The sequence below is a fragment of the Mesocricetus auratus genome, unplaced genomic scaffold (assembly GCF_017639785.1).
Source record: "Mesocricetus auratus isolate SY011 unplaced genomic scaffold, BCM_Maur_2.0 Super-Scaffold_100047, whole genome shotgun sequence".
Classification (NCBI taxonomy): Eukaryota; Metazoa; Chordata; class Mammalia; order Rodentia; family Cricetidae; genus Mesocricetus; species Mesocricetus auratus.
In genome coordinates this window covers 5,773,031-5,790,347 of record NW_024429224.1, presented here as the reverse complement: position 1 = coordinate 5,790,347, position 17,317 = coordinate 5,773,031, and the positions used below count along the sequence as shown (strand labels likewise).

The 17,317-nt window shown below is 43.6% G+C and overlaps 1 long non-coding RNA gene across 1 annotated transcript; it reads right to left on the bottom strand.

Annotated features, from left to right (window-relative positions):
* Positions 1-8,217: 8,217 nt before the first annotated feature.
* On the bottom strand, positions 8,218-14,820 carry LOC110343101. The gene is made up of 3 exons (XR_002385299.2): positions 14,716-14,820; positions 12,730-12,902; positions 8,218-8,538 (listed from the first exon to the last, which is right to left on the bottom strand). It is a non-coding gene; the product is annotated as an uncharacterized LOC110343101 (long non-coding RNA).
* Positions 14,821-17,317: the final 2,497 nt, after the last annotated feature.

The window sequence follows — 17,317 nt, the reverse complement described above, 5'->3', positions numbered from 1 at the left end:
CCACCACCGCCCGGCTATAGGGGACATCTTTCACTCAGACCTACTACAAAGTCCTAGTGAAAACTCTGGATGCCAGTGTTCTGTGGAATTTCCTGCTTGGCAAACGCACCAGTCTAGGAGAATGAAGAGTTCTTACTCCAGAAATAGTGGACATAGGAGTTCTGTATTCAAGACACTTTTAGACATTGATCTTGACCTGTCCTTTTGACTGGTCCTTATTTACATCCTTTACAACATTACCACAAGCCAGGCAGTGGTGGGGCACGCCTTCAATCCGAGAATTTGGGAGGCAGAGGCAGTGAGTTCGAGGCCAGCCTGGTCTACAGAGCAAGTTCCAGGACAGCCAGGGCTACACAGAGAATCCCTGTCTTGGAACACAATAACAGCAACACAGCTCACCATAATAAGTATAGCGTCTTCTTAAATTCTGTGTCATTCCCACAAACCATTGAACTAAGCTTAGAAGTGACACAGGAAATGTTCAAGTTCCGTAGTCAACCTGATCAGAAAAGGAGAAGGCCTGGGGAACCCTGAACTTCTGGCTGGCTTCCATGCCCTTAATTAGATTAAGGCTAATTCAAGCAATTAGCATTAGAGTTTTATCACCAGTACCCTAGAGATGAGCAGAAGACAAGGCGAATGGACAGCTGTGGGAGAGAAGCCAGACCTTCTTCAAAGTCCTTTCCCTTGGGCATCAAGGTGCTTTCCATTTGGAACAAGTCCCAGGACTCGGCCCTTCCCAAGATGAGTCATGTGATTGCACTTTCTGTCCTTTGAGAAGTACATTTGGAATTTCTAACTGCTTTTCACTAAGCCTACCTTAGTCAAAAGTAGTTCCTTCCTCATTTTCCCCTTCTTCTTCTCAGCCTGAAGTGGGAGGCTGGGACTAAAGGAGTCATCTTAGACCATGAGATGGCTTTGAGAATGGAAGACATGATCTGAAATAACAAAGCAGGAACTGAAGATCCTAGGCTTCAGATGGCACATGGCATCACCATCCAAGGGATGATGACATCACCATCCAGGGATGATGACATCACCATCCAAGGTATGATGCCAGCACTTGATTGCCTCATCCAGACATCTCTTACCTGGAGGAGGAATGAAATGATATCATCTTTTAAGCTAATGTGTACATATTTCCAGTATAGGTAGGCAAACACAAATCTAATGCTAATTAACAAGGAAACCAGGGTCTAACAGAGAGTAAAGTTGTGGCCACTAGCTATGGGTCTGGCCAGGCCTAGTGATACAAGCCTGTAATTCAAGCCATTCACCGGGGTTAACACCAGAAGATACCAAAGACAAGGCCTGACTGGGCTACAAGTGAATTCAAGGCCATCCTGAATTACATACTGATAACCACACAATAAAGATAATAAGAGATTTGGGCTACACCTTGGTGGTAGAGCACTTGCCTAACATGCACGAGGCCTTATGGTAAATCCTCAGCATTAGAAAATAAGTAAAAAGAGCTGCAGGCAGACTGGAGTCAGACCGCAGCCAACTTAGATGCTAAACAACACTGTCTGCTACTTAGCCTCCATCATATTACTTCTCAACTTCCTTGTCTGTAAATGACTAGTGTCCAACTCTTGAACTCAAGCCACACTTCTCCTCCTCAGCCTCTCAAGTACCTGGACTCCAGGCTTGTGGGTTCCACTTATCAACCCCTTTTTCTGTCCATCTTCATTTCCTCCTCCCTTTTCTCTAACTCTTCCTTTTTAAGGTCACTTATCCTCATCCTGTACCCCACCGATTTGTAGACCAACCTGTCCTTGAACTCACAGAGATCCACCTGCCTCTGATTCTTGAGTGATGGGACTAAAGGAGAGCACCACCATGCCCAGTTCTCATCTTTCTTCTTCCTCTTCTTCTCCTTCCTCTTCCTCTTCTTCTCCTCCTCCTCCTCATCTCCTCCTTCTCTTCTTTCTTTCTCTCCCTACTTTTTCATCCTCAGCAATCTTGTTGATTCACCCTTGAGCCAACCATTTGGCTCAAACTCCAGCTCCTCTTCCATTCTCAGAGTTCCATAACAACTGCGTTTATTTGTTTGTTTATATGAAATAGAGTCTTGCTATGTAGTCCTTGGTTGGTCTGGAATTCCCTATACAGACCAATTGGCTTCTGCCTCCAAACCACCATATCCAGCTTTTGGGGACATTTGTTTATTACGAGATGGGGGTCTCTATCTAGCAAAGGCTAGGTTCAAACTCCTTATGTTTCTGAAAGAATAGTTTTGAACTTCTGGTCTTTCCATCTCTACCTCCTGCATGCTTAGGTTACAGGGGTGCTCTGACCAAGCACAGGGCATTGGGCATGCTAAGCGAGTGCAATGCCAGCAGGGGTACCCAGCCTCAGGGAGGCCAGGAAAGGCAGCCTGGCACACTCTCCACAGCAAATTATCAATGGCAAGTTAAATCAATGGCACGCTCCCTCTGCACATTACCACAGCCATTTCGTGGATGCTACCTTTTCAATGTTTTCCTTAACCAAACCCCAATCAATTGTCTGGAAGTTTGTAATACTGAGGCTCAAACTAAGGACTTCAGGCACTCTAGGCAACTGCTCTGCTACTGAGAAACACCCCAATTCTGAATGTGATGCTGTAGGGACCTCATATAATTATAGTCAGACAGCCTCTATAAGTACCCAATTTATAGTTCATCCATGCTGTAGCATCTATCAGAATTTTCTTCTTAAGATGAAATAATTATCCATCATGTGCATGTAACGCGTTTTGTACATCTATTGTCTATCAATAGATGCTTGTGTTGTTGGCTACTGTGAATAACCCTATGAGCATGCATGTCTGAGTGATCCAGCTTCCTCCCACGTTCTGAGTCCTGTGGTAGGTAACACCATCATCAAGTTTTAGAGAGTCTTCCCTGCTGTTTTCCATACCATTACTGCCATTTTTGTGTTTCCACCCAAGGTCCACAAGAGTTGAGCTACTTTTAATGCAGCTTCCAGGAATCTGTTTTATATACACAATTCCTTGAAGGCAGGGTCTGGTGACACTCAGCTTTAAATCCTGAACTATACCTAGGATATAATTGATTCCTACACAATATTTGTTAACTAAATGAATAAAGGGGATATTTTTAAAGTCACTATCATAAAACAAAGGGATGCCCTTCATTTGAAACACCCGAAAGCTTCAGACAAGGTTTGAATAGATGCTGAGTGGTGAGCCTAGAGAGATTACTTTTTAAGGTGGTGCATAAATCCCAAGTCTCATTTCTTCAGAACAAGTAGCCCCACGGTGTATTTCTTTTTATCTCACCAGCTTCTTGTCAACACCAGGTTCATCTCCTGGTCCCATTTCTTTTCCAGGCTCACAATAAAACTGATTTAACGTCAAAGTTTCTTTAAGAATTACGTTACAATATGCTGATCCGAAAATACATTTTCTAAAATTATTTTTTCTAGCCATAAGGGGACCATCAAAGAGTTCTTGGTGATATTATCTCCTAAGAACTTATGCTCAGGTTGTAAACTTCCTTCTGTTAGAAGCCACTGCGTGGTCCTTTGGTGAGCTCTTCCATTTTGAATTTCTAGCTCAGATTTAAACACAGAAACAACTCAAATCGACTCACAGAGGCTTTTTAAAAAACTCTTATAAATAATAGCATGTTAATAAGGGAAAGTGCCTTCATGTATTAAAGGTTTTATATTTGTACAAATAAGCTCCTGAGATATTTTTTCTCAGATTTTTTTTCCTTTCCTGGAAAACACACACACATATGATTAACAATTTTTTGTTTTGTTTTTTGAGACAGGGTTTCTCTGTGTAGCCCTGGCTGCCCTGGAATTCTCTCTGTAGATCAGGCTGGCCTCGAACTCATAGAGATCTATCTGCCTTTGCCTCCCGAGTGCTGGGATTAAAGGTGTATGCTGTCACCCCCACCTAGCTATGACTTTAATGTGTGTGTTTTTTTTTAAAGAGACCATGAATTTAAAGGCGAGCAAGAAGGGGTACCTGGGAGGGTTTGGAGAGAGGAAGGTAAAGGAGAAATGTGAATTATTTATTTTTATTTATTTATTTATTTATTTTGGTTTTATGAGACAGGGTTTTTTTTTTTTGTTGTTTTTTTTGTTTTTTGTTTTTTTGGTTTTTCGAGACAAGGTTTCTCTGTGGCTTTGGAGGCTGTCCTGGAACTCACTCTGTAGACCAGGCTGGCCTAGAACTCACAGAGATCCGCCTGCCTCTGCCTCCCGAGTGCTGGGATTAAAGGCATTCGCCACCACTGCCCGGCGAGAAATGTAAATTATAATCTCAAAAGAAAGAAAGGACATGTATGCTGACAGTTTAAATACAACATGTGCAACCCCTAGACTTCTGAGATGAGTCTTAGTCAACTGCATAAGGAGAAGTGGAGAAAGCTACTGATCCAAGAGAGAAGGAAGGGCGGGCAGCAGACACCTTTAAATCCCAGTCCTTAAAAGGCAAAGGCAGGCAGATCCATGTGAACTGGAGGCCAACCTGCTTTACATATTGAGTTCTAGGCTATGAACCCTGTCCATGGATAGATACATAGGTAGATAGATAGATAGATAGATAGATAGATAGATAGATAGATGGATGGATGGATAGATAGATGAATATTAAAGGGGTGGGACTTGGAATAGGGTAGAACCATCCATAGCTGGGCAAAGTTAAGGAAGCATGGCCTTCCTTTTTCTATTCCCAGTGACTTCAGACATACATGTCTCCACCTCTGTGATGAAACTACCCTGTATTATTCATTATGTCCCTCCTGCACTAGGCTTTGAGATCCATGAGCAAAGGGACACTGTGAAAACAGAGTTGGTGCCACTGGCCCTATGTGCCAGGTCACAGGAGGGGCAGAGTTAGAGAAATATGGCAGTGACAAAATGCAGTGACAAACAGCAGTTCATCTGCAGAGCAGGGCTCACTGGGCTGATTGGTTTTGTACCTGACCTTACAGAGGGCCAAGAAACTGAGGCTGTCATCCCTCAGGCACCATGAGGGAGAGCACAACTCTATGCTCAGGTGCCCAAGGGTCCCCTCTGGTGGGCTCCAGGTCTCTGGGATTTAATGATCATAAGAAGAGAAAGAGGAAGAAAGGCAGGGGAGAAGTGGGAAGATGTGTCATCTACATGAAAACGAGGTGTCAGCTACGGGTCATGGGTATAAATGAAGATACAGCCACACAGGGCCCTGGAGCAGTTTAGGTTAGCAGAGAATGGAACCCTGCTCTTGACTGTTGGGCTAAGGATATTGTAATGGTTGGTTTTCACTAGGAATTCAATAGAATCTAGAGTCTCCTGTAAAGAGATTCTCAATGAGGCATTGTCTTGGTCAGGTTAGCCAATCAATGTGTATCTGGAGGATTGAGTTGATTACAACTGTAGGCAGAGTTTTTTTGTCAGGACCTCCAGTCAGCTCTGTCCTGCCAGCTGCTCCCAAATAACTACACAGACTTATTATTAATTATAAATACTTGGCCAATGGCTTAGGCTTGTTGCTAATTAGCTCTTACACCTTAAATTGGCCCATATTTCATATCTACACTCTGCCACATGGCCGTGTCCTTCTTCACTGTGGCAGGTTCATCTTGTTTCTCTCCATCTTCTGGCGACTCCCTTTCTCCCTTGCACTCTCAATTTGTCTGCAAGTGCTGCCTAGCCTTTTCCTGCCTAGCTATTGCCCAGTCGGCTCTTTATTATTAAATCAATGAGAGTAACAAATATTCACAGTGTACAGAAAGATTGTTCCACGGAATACAGTAACTGAGATGGGAAGACAGATCTATTATGGGTGGTTCGTTTCCCTAAATTTGGATCCTGATCTATATGAGTACACTAGGAACAGGTATACCTTCATTTGGTCTTTCTCTGCTCTTGAGTGTGGATGTGATATCCCTGGCTTCTTGGAGTTCCTGCCACTGTGATTTCCCCCTTGTATTATATCCTGGAATGGTGAGAGGAAATAAACCCTTTCTCCCCTAAGTTACTTTTTATTCAGGTGTTTTTATCACAGCAATTGGCAACAAACTAAAATAGGCATCACCTGGTTCCAGAAGGGCTGAGGGGGGGACACAATGAGTGACATGAGGAGGATAAGCAGGTGTTGTCTGCCCTGGGCCAACTCGGGCTGGGCACAAACAGAAGACAAATTTCAGTTGCATCCGGTCCTGTTGAGTCTGGGACTAGGTCCTGCTGAGTTTGCTCAGGACAGGGTTTTTTGTTGTATTCAATAGTTTTCTCATTTAATGCTCACAGAGCCCAAACAGGGTCAATGTTGATGTTCCATGAGATATGCGTGGCTGTAGAACTGACCATGAACCAAGGGCGGTTCTTGGTGCCTTACAAATATTAATGCATTTGATCTTCATCAAAGCCCTCTAGGGGCTGAGGCTGTGGGTCAGTTGGTAGACTTCTTGCCCAGCATGTATAAAGCCCTAGGTTTGATCATCAACACCACGTAAACTGGCTGTTGTGGCACAGGCCTGAAAATTAGAGCACTTGGATCACAAAGGTGAGAAGATCAGGAGTTCAAGGTCATCCATGGCTACACAATGACTTCAGGGCCAGCCTGGGATATTCATCTTACTCTTTGTGTGTGTGTGTGTGTGTGTGTGTGTGTGTGTGTGTGTGTGTGTGTATGTTAGGTATACATGTATGTGTTGGTTTCTATACACATATGTATGCATGTGCTGGTGGGTGTGGACACCAGAGATCTCCTCAGGTACTGTTTTGTTTTTTGTTTGTTTGTTTTATTTTGTTTGGAGACAGGATCTTTCATTGGCTCACTGATTAGTCTAGGCTGGCTGACCATGGGGCCACAGACATCTGCCTCCCAGTTCGAGGATTACAAGGTTCCCACCATACCCAGTCCTTTAAGGGAATTGAACTTAGGACCCTATGTTTGCTTGCACAGCAAGTACGTTACTAATATATCTCCCCAGCCCTGTTGGGTATTTCTATCCTATAAACAGTGGAGAACAGAGATAGAGATATAAATGATTGCATGTATTTTACGGGGCATTGGTATTTATTTTGCTCACTAGGTAGCATTTGGTTTGTTGGTTTGTTTTGTGCCGCTTCTGGTAGGCACTCTATCACTAAGCTGTTAACCCTACCTTCCCTTTCTTCTCCCGAAACAGTGTCTCTCAAGTTACCCAGGCTAGCTTTGAATTTACCATCCTTCTGTTTCATCCTCTTATGCAGGTGGGATTACAGGCCTGTGCTAGGCACTAGAGTTCAGTGTCAAATATGACTAAGGATGTCTTGGCTCTGTCTGGTTCTGAGTTTTGTCCCTAAGGTTTTGGTGGTAGCAAGTGGGTTCTGCAGATTCTTCAAGCTAAAAATGTCCGGAAGTTGTTTATCTCTGTAAAGCCACCTTCAGCTACTGGGTTTTTGTTTTGTTTGTAGACGGGTCTCACCAGTGCCATCCTAAGTGAAGTCACCCAGACCCAGAAAGACAAACATACCATGTACTCACTCATAAGTGGATATTACACATAAAGCAAAGGACAACCAGCCTACAGGTCACAACCCCAGAGAACCTAGGTAACAAAGAGGACCCTAAGAGAGACATACATAGATTGGCCTAGGAAGGGGAAAAAGACAAGATCTCCTGAGTAAATTGGGAGCGTGGGGAGCAGGGAAAGGGTGGGAAGGGAGAGGTGAGGAGGGAAGGGGAATGGGGGAAAATGTACGCTTAAAATGAAATAACCCTCCAAAGCCACAGATAAACCCTGTCTCAAAAAACCAAAAAAAAAAAATGAAATAACCCAGGCTGGTCTCAATATCATGGTTCTCTAACCCTCACTTCCTAAGGGCTGAGTTTGCAGGCATGAAGCGCCATGCCCAGCTCACCTTCAGCACTGTGACATCTCTAACCCTCACATCCGGGGCTACAGCAATTTGTCCCTCCCTGTTGGCTCAAGCAGGGAAGAAGCAGATGCTTAGTTGGAGAGGTGAGCATAGGACTTGGTTCCTAACTTTGACAATAGTGGCCCCCAACCCAGCTTCTCTGGCTTCCCAGTACTAGTATACAAGACATTTAGGGAATGCATAATGAGAATATAATCTCATTTCATTCCTGCAATAACTCAATGAGGAAGATGTTATTACATCTCTGTTGTAGATGAGAAAATCAAAACTGAACAAAATGAGAATTTGTTCAAGGTCAACCAGCAGTTTATAACAGAGCCAGGCTTTGAACCCATGTCCAAGGAAGTGTGTGTTTTGTTTGCTTTATTTTATTGTACTGAAAATTTATTTCCTTCACACATACAGAATATAAGACCTATCTTCAACATGAATTATTGCTCCTTTGCTCTGTTTTTTTTTTCATGCAAATATTAATGACTAGTTCCTGGGGGAAGAAAAAAATGGAAATAAATCCAGAGCCCCACGCCCTTAACTACTGAAAGGCACGCTGCTCCAGGAGCTTTCTCGTGGAATCTTGGGATCTCCATTCTGAATTCCACAGCTGCGCAGTTGCTCAGGACCCACAGTTGTCTCCTGTGTGCATTTCTTGTTGGCTCAGCTTGATTTTATCCCCTGTGATGCACACAGTAAATACATGATAAATGTTTGTTGAATGAATGGATTTTACATGTATCTTGCTGAAATATTCGCAGCTCCATTTGATTCACTGGAGTGGCATACCCGAACAAGAAATAATTTTTCTTAATGTGTCCCTTATAAATTGAACCCGACCATATTTGATTAATCTCACATCATGCATTTTTATTGCACCGATCACTCTGGTATCAGGTCAGATTTATTTTAAAAACAGATTCACAAAGGGTGCAAGGCTGGAGCGACAGTGTAAATATGTTAATAATAAAAATAATACAGAAGATATTTTACTGGAAACTCTTGCATGCTAATGATGAGTAAGTGCATTCTACAGAAATATTTTTGATTTACAAGGCAATTAATTTCAAAAAGATTCACACCCTATCCCATGTTTTGTATACTTACATAATGAAAACTAAAAAAAATTAAAAATGAATATCCAGGCCATAAAATCTGAGGAAAAACAACAAAATCACCTAAAGGGCTCCAATGTTTTAGTTAGAACAACGGCACAATCTCAGAAAATGGTACTATTCTGATATCAAAAACAACTCGATTAGAAAGACCCAGCATGGTGACTGTAGCTTTTACTTTGCAAAGAACACTTGCTTGCTATATATAGCAAGACAAGGAACACTGTGTTATCCAGTGACCAAAGAGGCCCAGTGCCTCCATCACATGGAGATGCTTTGGGGTTTTTTGTTCCCAAGACAGCAAAGTCTCTCCTTGTGGGAATAGTGAGCCAAGCAGATGCATCCTCTTGGCCTATTCAAACCACAAGACTTAAAAAGTGTTTTATGCCACACAACGGTGGCACACACCTTTAATCCCAGCACTCAAGAGGCAGATGCAGGCAGATCTCTGTGAGTTCAATGTCAGCCTGGTCTACAAAGCTACACAAAGTAACCCTGTCTCAAAATTTAAAAAAACAGGGTTTCATTTGTGATTTTCTCGCTCAGCCCTGGTGGTCTAAGACAGCAGGACTTCTCTTGCACGCTCTGGGGGCAGACGCTCCTTTGGACTGACTCTGTCTGCCTGGCGACTGAGACGGACAGGCAGTAAACTGGACCTGGTCATGTGGCTCTGTAAAGAGGAGCCTTCCTGCCAGCCTGGTTCCAAAGCTGCATCAGTCCCAAATGAACACACAGGAGGCTATATTAATTATGAAGCTGTTGGCCTTGCTTGTTTCTTACTGGCTAGCTCTGACTTAAGTATTTATCCCATAATTGTTAATCTAAGTATTTCTCTTACCGGAGAAATTTCCGGGTTTCCTACCCCATGGCGGTTACATCTTGACTTCTTGTGTTTCTCCTTCCCAGAGTTCCTGGACTCCTAGTCCCATCTATCTTGGTTCACTATTGGCCAACAGTGCTTTATTGACATATACACAGGACTTCCCCCATCAAGGCTCACCAAACGAAATGGTTGTGACTGTCCCTCAAAGAGCACTAATCTCCCCAGAGGGAGCCAGCACCAACCTTTAAGATACAACTGTTTGGCTATTTTAAAAAGTTTGTATATAACTTTGATTTTAAACAATGAAAAACAAAGAAGGAGGACCTTGGTCCAGCCTCAAGGTGATGTGACAGACTTTGTTGATTCCCTCACCCTCTCTGAGGAGTGATGGGGGTGGAAGGAGAGGTAGGGGAAGCAGGAGGAGGGGAGGGGGGGAACTTGATGGGGGAAGTCCTTCTGTGTATATGTTGTCTTACTGGTTGATAAATAAAGCACTGTTGGCCAATAGGGAAGGAAGATAGGCCTAGGAAAGGTGAGGGATTCTGGAAAACGGAGGTAAGAAAAGACCACGTGGAAATACTCAGATTAGCAGTTATAGGTTAATGATTAAGTCATAGCTAGCCGATAAGAAACCACAGCAGCCAGGCGGTGGTAGTGCATGCCTTTAATCCCAGCACTCAGGAGGCAGAGGCAGGCGGATCTCTGTGAGTTTGAGGCCAAGCTGGTCCGACAGCCTCCAAAACAATTCAGAGAAACCCTGTCTTGTAAAAACCAAAAAGAAAAAAGAAACCACAACAAAAAGCCAACAGCTTTATAATTAATATAACGTCTTGTGTGTTCATTTGGGACTAATGTGGCTCTGGGACCAGGCTGGTGGGAATAATGCTCATTACAGGAACTAGGATTGGTAAGTAAAATAAAAATATTGTTTTAATAAAAATATAAAAAATTACAAATTAAAAATGTTTTTAAATGACAGGTCTCTACAAAAAATGAAAAACAAAACCTTTCACTTATTAAAATAAGAAGCTTGAGTTTAATTGTTACAAAGGAAATGAATTTTCATATCTCTCTGGCAATAATTGTTCATCTTAGTGGATGTAGATAGAAGAAATTATCACTACTATTTTTATAGATGCTTTTAAAAAGCAGAAAAACATTGAATTGGACCTTAAACAACTGCAAACCAGCTTAGTAGCCAGATGGCATCTCCCAAGGAGCCAAGTTGGGGAAAGAGTAACAGTAAGTAAAATCTGAGTGCCATAAATTTCTGATTTAGAAATCCAACAATAAAGCAATCTTCACCCAATAAGAATGCCCAAAGTGGGTAAAATATGAGAGGGCTGGAGAGGTGGGCCTTTGAGAGCACGGCTGCTCTTCCAGAGCACTGGATTCGGTTCCCAGCACATACATCATAACCATCCGCACCTCCAGTTTCAAGGGATCCATAGCCGTCTTCTGGACTCCTTGGGTTCCAGGAACACATGTGCACAGAGACACACCCAGGCAATATACCAATATATTTAACATTTAAAAAAATAGCAATTTTTTTTTGGTTTTACGAGACAGGGTTTCTCTGTATTGTTTTGGAGGCTGTCTGTCCAGCCCAGCCTCGAACTCACAGAGATCCGCCTGCCTCTGCCTCCTGAGTGCTGGGATTAAAGGCATGCACCACCACCGCCCGGCTTGCAGGTGACTTTGACTACGAACAAAACACCTAACTTCTACAATTACTTCCTCATCATCTCTGAAATGGGTAGAATTTCAGTAGCTATTTCTCAGTGTTAGGTTCATGGTCCTTCGGGAGGAAATGGTGAATGGGGTGGGAGGAAGGGATCTCAGTGACAGTGCTTAGCAATAGGCCCTGGGTTCAGTCCAGAGACCACAAGAGTGGGAGCGAGAAGAGAAGAAGGCTGAAGGCAGGCTCGTTGTCCTGTTCTGTCTGCACAGCACCTTGGAGGCAGCAGATTTGAGCTGCACTACTCCTGCACAGATGTGGGCTTCTGATTCTTCATCTTTCTTCTCCGCTACTCAGTGTCCTTTGCTGACATTCCCTTTCATCCTCCAAGCAGCATGCCTCTTCCATGCCACCTTCTGGCTCCTGAACGCTCATTTACAATGGCCTGCATGACTATTGTTTTACCCAAAATTAATTATGTGGAAAATGAACACCCAATGTGTTAGGTGCCTTTCTTAGTTTGAAATGAACAACCGTGCCTGCTAAAGAGAAATCTTCTTGCTTTCCCCAGGGTGGGTTATGACTGAGTTGAATGCCCCTCCCTATTGTTGTTGGGGTGGATGATTCTCTTACGGACGTCCCAACGTGGAAGGGTAGTAGGGTCAAGCTGGTGTAAGTCCCACAGGGCTGTGATGGGGATCAGACTAGAGCTGGGGTTTCTGAGGCTACAGTGCAAAGAGAGGTGAGGGGGTGCCATTTGGAGCAGCTTGTCACTAGGTAGAGGGCAAACACATAGCAGAGGCGGCCAACAAGATGTAACAGGTCTATCACTGTTTCCTGATGCTCAGCTTGCTAGCCCATCTTATATTGTATAGTGTTTGCTGGAAGGCAGGGAATGTCATTTAAAGGGCATGGGGAATGGGGACATAGAATCCAAACAAATGTCATATAAGTGCCTGGAAACAAACCTGTTAGAAAACAGACTGGTAAAACCAGCGGTATTGGTGGTTCAGGCCTTCAATCCCAGCACTCAGGAAGCAGAGGCAGCAGGATCTCTGTGAGTTTGAGGCCAGCCTGGTCTACAGAGTGAGTTCCAGGACAGACAGGGCTACACAAAGAAACCCTCTCTTGCAAAGTCAGAAAAAAAGAAAGAAAAGAGAATGGTAGGAATCTGGCAGATTCATTTTCTGCAGCAAATTTCAACCTCTTCCTTGTTCATCCTTGAAATGGGAATACTGCAAACTAAGAATTCTTACCTCAGGGGAAATGGTAGTCACTGGAATAGATCATGCTTAGGAAGTGCTGCACCTAGAGTTTCTGGCCGCATTTCTGGTCGTGTTGACAGTCAATCACCTCTGACTACATGCAGGGCAAGTGCTGTACTGTGAAGCCAAATTCCCAGAACAGGAACCTCAGATTCGTCCTTGAACTAGAAAGATAGGGGAAGATCAGCCTTCAAAAGTCGAGTGGCCAATCACCTGCAAACTTTTTATAATATATCCTAATGATGCTTTCAAATCTTGTCCTTCATATGATGCTAGGAGCTCTGGGGAGAAGGTTTAAATAGAGCCTTGGACCATCTGAGGTCCCCGCTAGAGAGGGACTAGCCATAGTGCTGGGAAGGGAGAGCCAGGTACAAGCCCATGATACACACTTTGGGAGGAACACTAGTTAAGCGTGGAACTTCTCTGACTGGTGAATATGTTTGCACATGTATGTGTGTCTGTGTGTGTTAATGTGTGTATTTCATTTGTGTATTTGTCTTCCTATGATACTGGGGATTGATGGACCTCCTCTCCCCCCAGTCTTTGGGTGTGCTAAGAAGGTGCTCTACTCATGAGCTTCATCCCCAGACCAAATGCACGAGAGAGAGAGAGAGAGAGAGAGAGAGAGAGAGAGAGAGAGAGAGAGAGAGAGAGAGAGAGAGAGAGAGATTGAGAGATTGTAATTCACAAAATTCATGACTCTGCCAGGAAGAAGCTATTTACACTCAACACGTATGGAAGCTGAGACACAACGAAACTGTGATCTTACCTACCCGCATCACACAGGTGAGCTGAAGCTTAAAGTAGTTTGTTCCATTGGAAGCAATGCTTTCTACTGGGATTTTGACAGAGGTCTAGGAAATACAAAGAGGAGTCCACCACCTCTTTCTAGAGATCCTCTATCTAGTATCATGGTGCTGTGGAGACGTTCCTGGGCCAGATGAGGCAGGTTCTGATCCCTTATCCTTGGCTCCACTTCCTCCCTGGTAACACCTTTCTGAAGTAAAAGCCAAGAGCAGTTCTCAGCCTAGCCCAGGGGCTCTACACTGAGACCTGCAGAGCCAGGCAGGGCAAGGCAGTAAGTACAGCCATCCAAATATGAGAAAAGTCACAGCACAAGGGGCAGATGGAATGATGGCTGGCAAAGTGTCATCACACCGCCACCAACAGGAGGGCAGCTATAGACCCAACATGGCCTTAGCAGATTTTCTCAAGAGTAGCGGAATATCCCAAGCAGGCTGTAGTATAATCAACCATCAGGCTGTTTTCTTACTTGTCATCATACCAATTATTATTACATTTATTTACTTGTATGCACACACATGTGTGAGCAGATACCTTTCTGGAGACGATTTTTCTCTTCCATGTGGGTCCTGGGAATAGATCTCAGGTCATGAGTCTTGGCAGCAAGAGCCTTTACCTGCTGAGCCATCTATCTGGCTCCAGAGTAATTACTTTTTGCTGTTTTGTTTTACTTCTGAGCTAATATCTTTTTATCATTGTCCTAGGCACTGGTTTTTCTCAAAGTCCTGTGGGGTGATGCTATTTTCTTTCCCTCCATCCCTCCTTTTCTTTGATGGGGTCTTATGTCTCCTATGCTGGTCTTGTACTTACTAAGTAGCCAAGACAGACCTTGAATTTCCGATCCTCCACCTTCCAAATGCTGGTGGGTGCGACTCTGCCTACTACATACAGTGCTGGTGTTTGAACCTAAGGACATCATACGTGCCCGACGAGCATTCTACCAACGGAACTATCCCCAGCCTCTCATCCCTTCTTTCAGTAGTCACTTACTGCACTTCATTTTCATCCGGGGAGTAATTAACCTGCACGAATTATAATCATTCTAGACCATCAATGCAGAGTTTAAATTATTCTAATGAGCAACAAGCATGTGTGGAGGAATGTGTTCACCTGAAACATTTTCAACTGATCATTAACATTCTTTTTCATCAAAAACATTTGTTGGGCACTTACTATGTGCTCCATCCGTGCACAGCAGTCATGAACTGCACTGAGGACCGCCATTCATGCTGCCCCCAGGTTATTTCTGACCAGGGAAATCGTCCAGGAAAAATGAGAAAACGAAGGAGTCACAGGAAAGACGTAAAAGAGCACTGTTTGGAGGCTTGGCTATCGTCCTGGTGTTAGGGCCACAGCTGCTCTCCCGGCATGTATAAATTTGAGCATGGTCCGCATGCATGCGCGGGTGCTCTCTGAAGGTGATGATAATGAATTGAGATAGGGAAAACCTGAAACTGATTTCAAGGCGCATGGCTCGAGGGGGAACGCTTTAGGAAAAGAGTCCCTGGGAGAAACGGCAAAAGGAATTGGGGTTACTAACAATGTATCCTGGAGAAAAGAAGGTTAAGGAGAATTTAATAGCCATCTTCAAATATCTAAAGGGATATTGCTCATGTGTTTTAAACATCAGTTCTTGTCTACAAAGGACAGGGCATGAGGGAATTATCTTAAACGGGAGCAGGAGGGACTTAGATTAGATACCAACCAGGAAAAAAAAAAAAGCCCAGCTGAAAGCACCGTGAGATGATGGAAGGCAACTTGATTTCCAGAAGGATGAATTATTTTAAGAACAGTGGCTGATGATTATTACTGGGGGGGGGAAGAGGGGGGAGAGCTTGGGGCTTTGAAGTCAGCCAGTCACAAAGAGTAGGGTCTTCAGCAAATGATTTTACCTTTCCGAGATTCTGTTTCCTCGTTGGGTAAATGGGGGATAATGACAGGATCTGTGTATTGGATTGGCTTCAAGATTAAATTAGACTAGGTACAGAGAGTCACTGGCCTGCGGTCTGACCCAGAGGAAAGCTCACCCGGCAATGGATGCCATTCGTTGTTGTTAATCAACTGTGGTCTTAGAAGGGAAAAAATGCTGTGTGCATGAATGCAAGCTCTCTCTCTCTTTTTTTTTTTTTTTTGGTTTTACGAGACAGGGTTTCTCTGTTTTGGAGGCTGTCGGTCCAGCCTGGCCTCGAACTCACAGAGATCCGCCTGCCTCTGCCTCCCGAGTGCTGGGATTAAAGGCATGCGCCACCACCGCCCGGTTGCAAGCTCTCTTTTCAAGTGCGGTCAATACACAAATACAGCTGTGTGCCATGAGATTCATAGTCTTTCTGAGATTATGTGGTGTCAATGTTCAGAAAGTCAAATAGATATCAACTTTTGCTTTTCCTTTTTCGGGTTACCGCGCCTGCAGCATAGGGTGGGCACATGCTGAGCTAGTCAGTGTAGCATGGTTCATGCAGCTCTGGAAATGTAAGGTCATTACAGACCTGTTATTGCTTAATCTCGGGTGGCTGAAAGCCACTTGTCCCTCTAAAAAGTTGGGTCTCTCTCTGTCTCTGTCTCTGTCTCTGTCTCTCTCTCGTATTTTGGGCAAGGTTTCTCTGTGTAGTCTTGGTTGCTCTGGAACTTGTTCTGTAGATCAGGCTGACCTAGAACTCAGAGAAGATCCAGCTGCCTCTGCCTCCTGAGTGGTGTAATTAAAGGTATGTGCCGCCACTGCCTTGCTTTAGATATAACCTTGAAACAGTGGACTCATGGGCTGGGGAATGACTCCATCAGTCAAGTTTTTGTGTGTAAGCATGAGGATCTGAGTTTAATCACCAGTACAAATTAAAAAGCCAGGTGCACCGATTGGTAGACTTAATCCCAGAGCTCAAGAGGCAGAGGCAGGCAGATCACTGTGAGTTCAAGGCCAGCCTAGTCTCGAAAAGCCAAAAATAGATAGATAGATTGATTGATAGATAGATATTGGGAAGACAGAGACAGGAGAATCCCTGGGGTTTGTTGGCTAGTCAGTATAGTCAAATCAGTGAATTCCATGTTCAGAAAGAAATCCTGTCTCAAAATAAATAGTGGACACCAATGAATACCCAAGATTGGTCTCTAGCCTACACACATATGCACATACACAACCTTGTTCAGACAGACAGACAGACAGACAGACACACACACACACACACACACAGAGAGAGAGAGAGAGAGAGAGAGAGAGAGAGAGAGAGAGAGAGAGAGAGAGAGAGAGAGAGAGAGAGAAGCATTTTTTTTCTTTTGCCATGCTGGGGATTGGACTAAGGACCTTGAAGGTGATATGCAAATATTCCAGGCCACACACCAGGCTCCAGAAAGGTCAAGTTTTGAGGGAACAGTAGGCAGGGGAGAGACTATAGAGGCTCTCAGATGGGAGAAAATGCTACAAATCATGTGGATGAGCCTTCACCTCTGAGCCATCTCACTGGCTCATTTCAGGTATTTTGAAGGCTTTCAAGAAGCTGTCCTCAGAAATTTAAATTGTATTCTGGAAGCTTTATTCCATACAATTATAACATTGCAGCACATTTAACTTACTAATATTTATTGAAATATTTTTAGCTGCAAAAACATTTTATATGCACTATTATTTATTAATGCCCCATTTTAAAATATTACACATAAAATTTATTCCAGTGCACATTAGTAAATAAATTATGCTTGTAATTTCTAATGCATTTTTAATTGTAAATTTATCCATGTCTACCTTTATTTATGATATTGGTGTCTCACTGTTGAACATACTGTA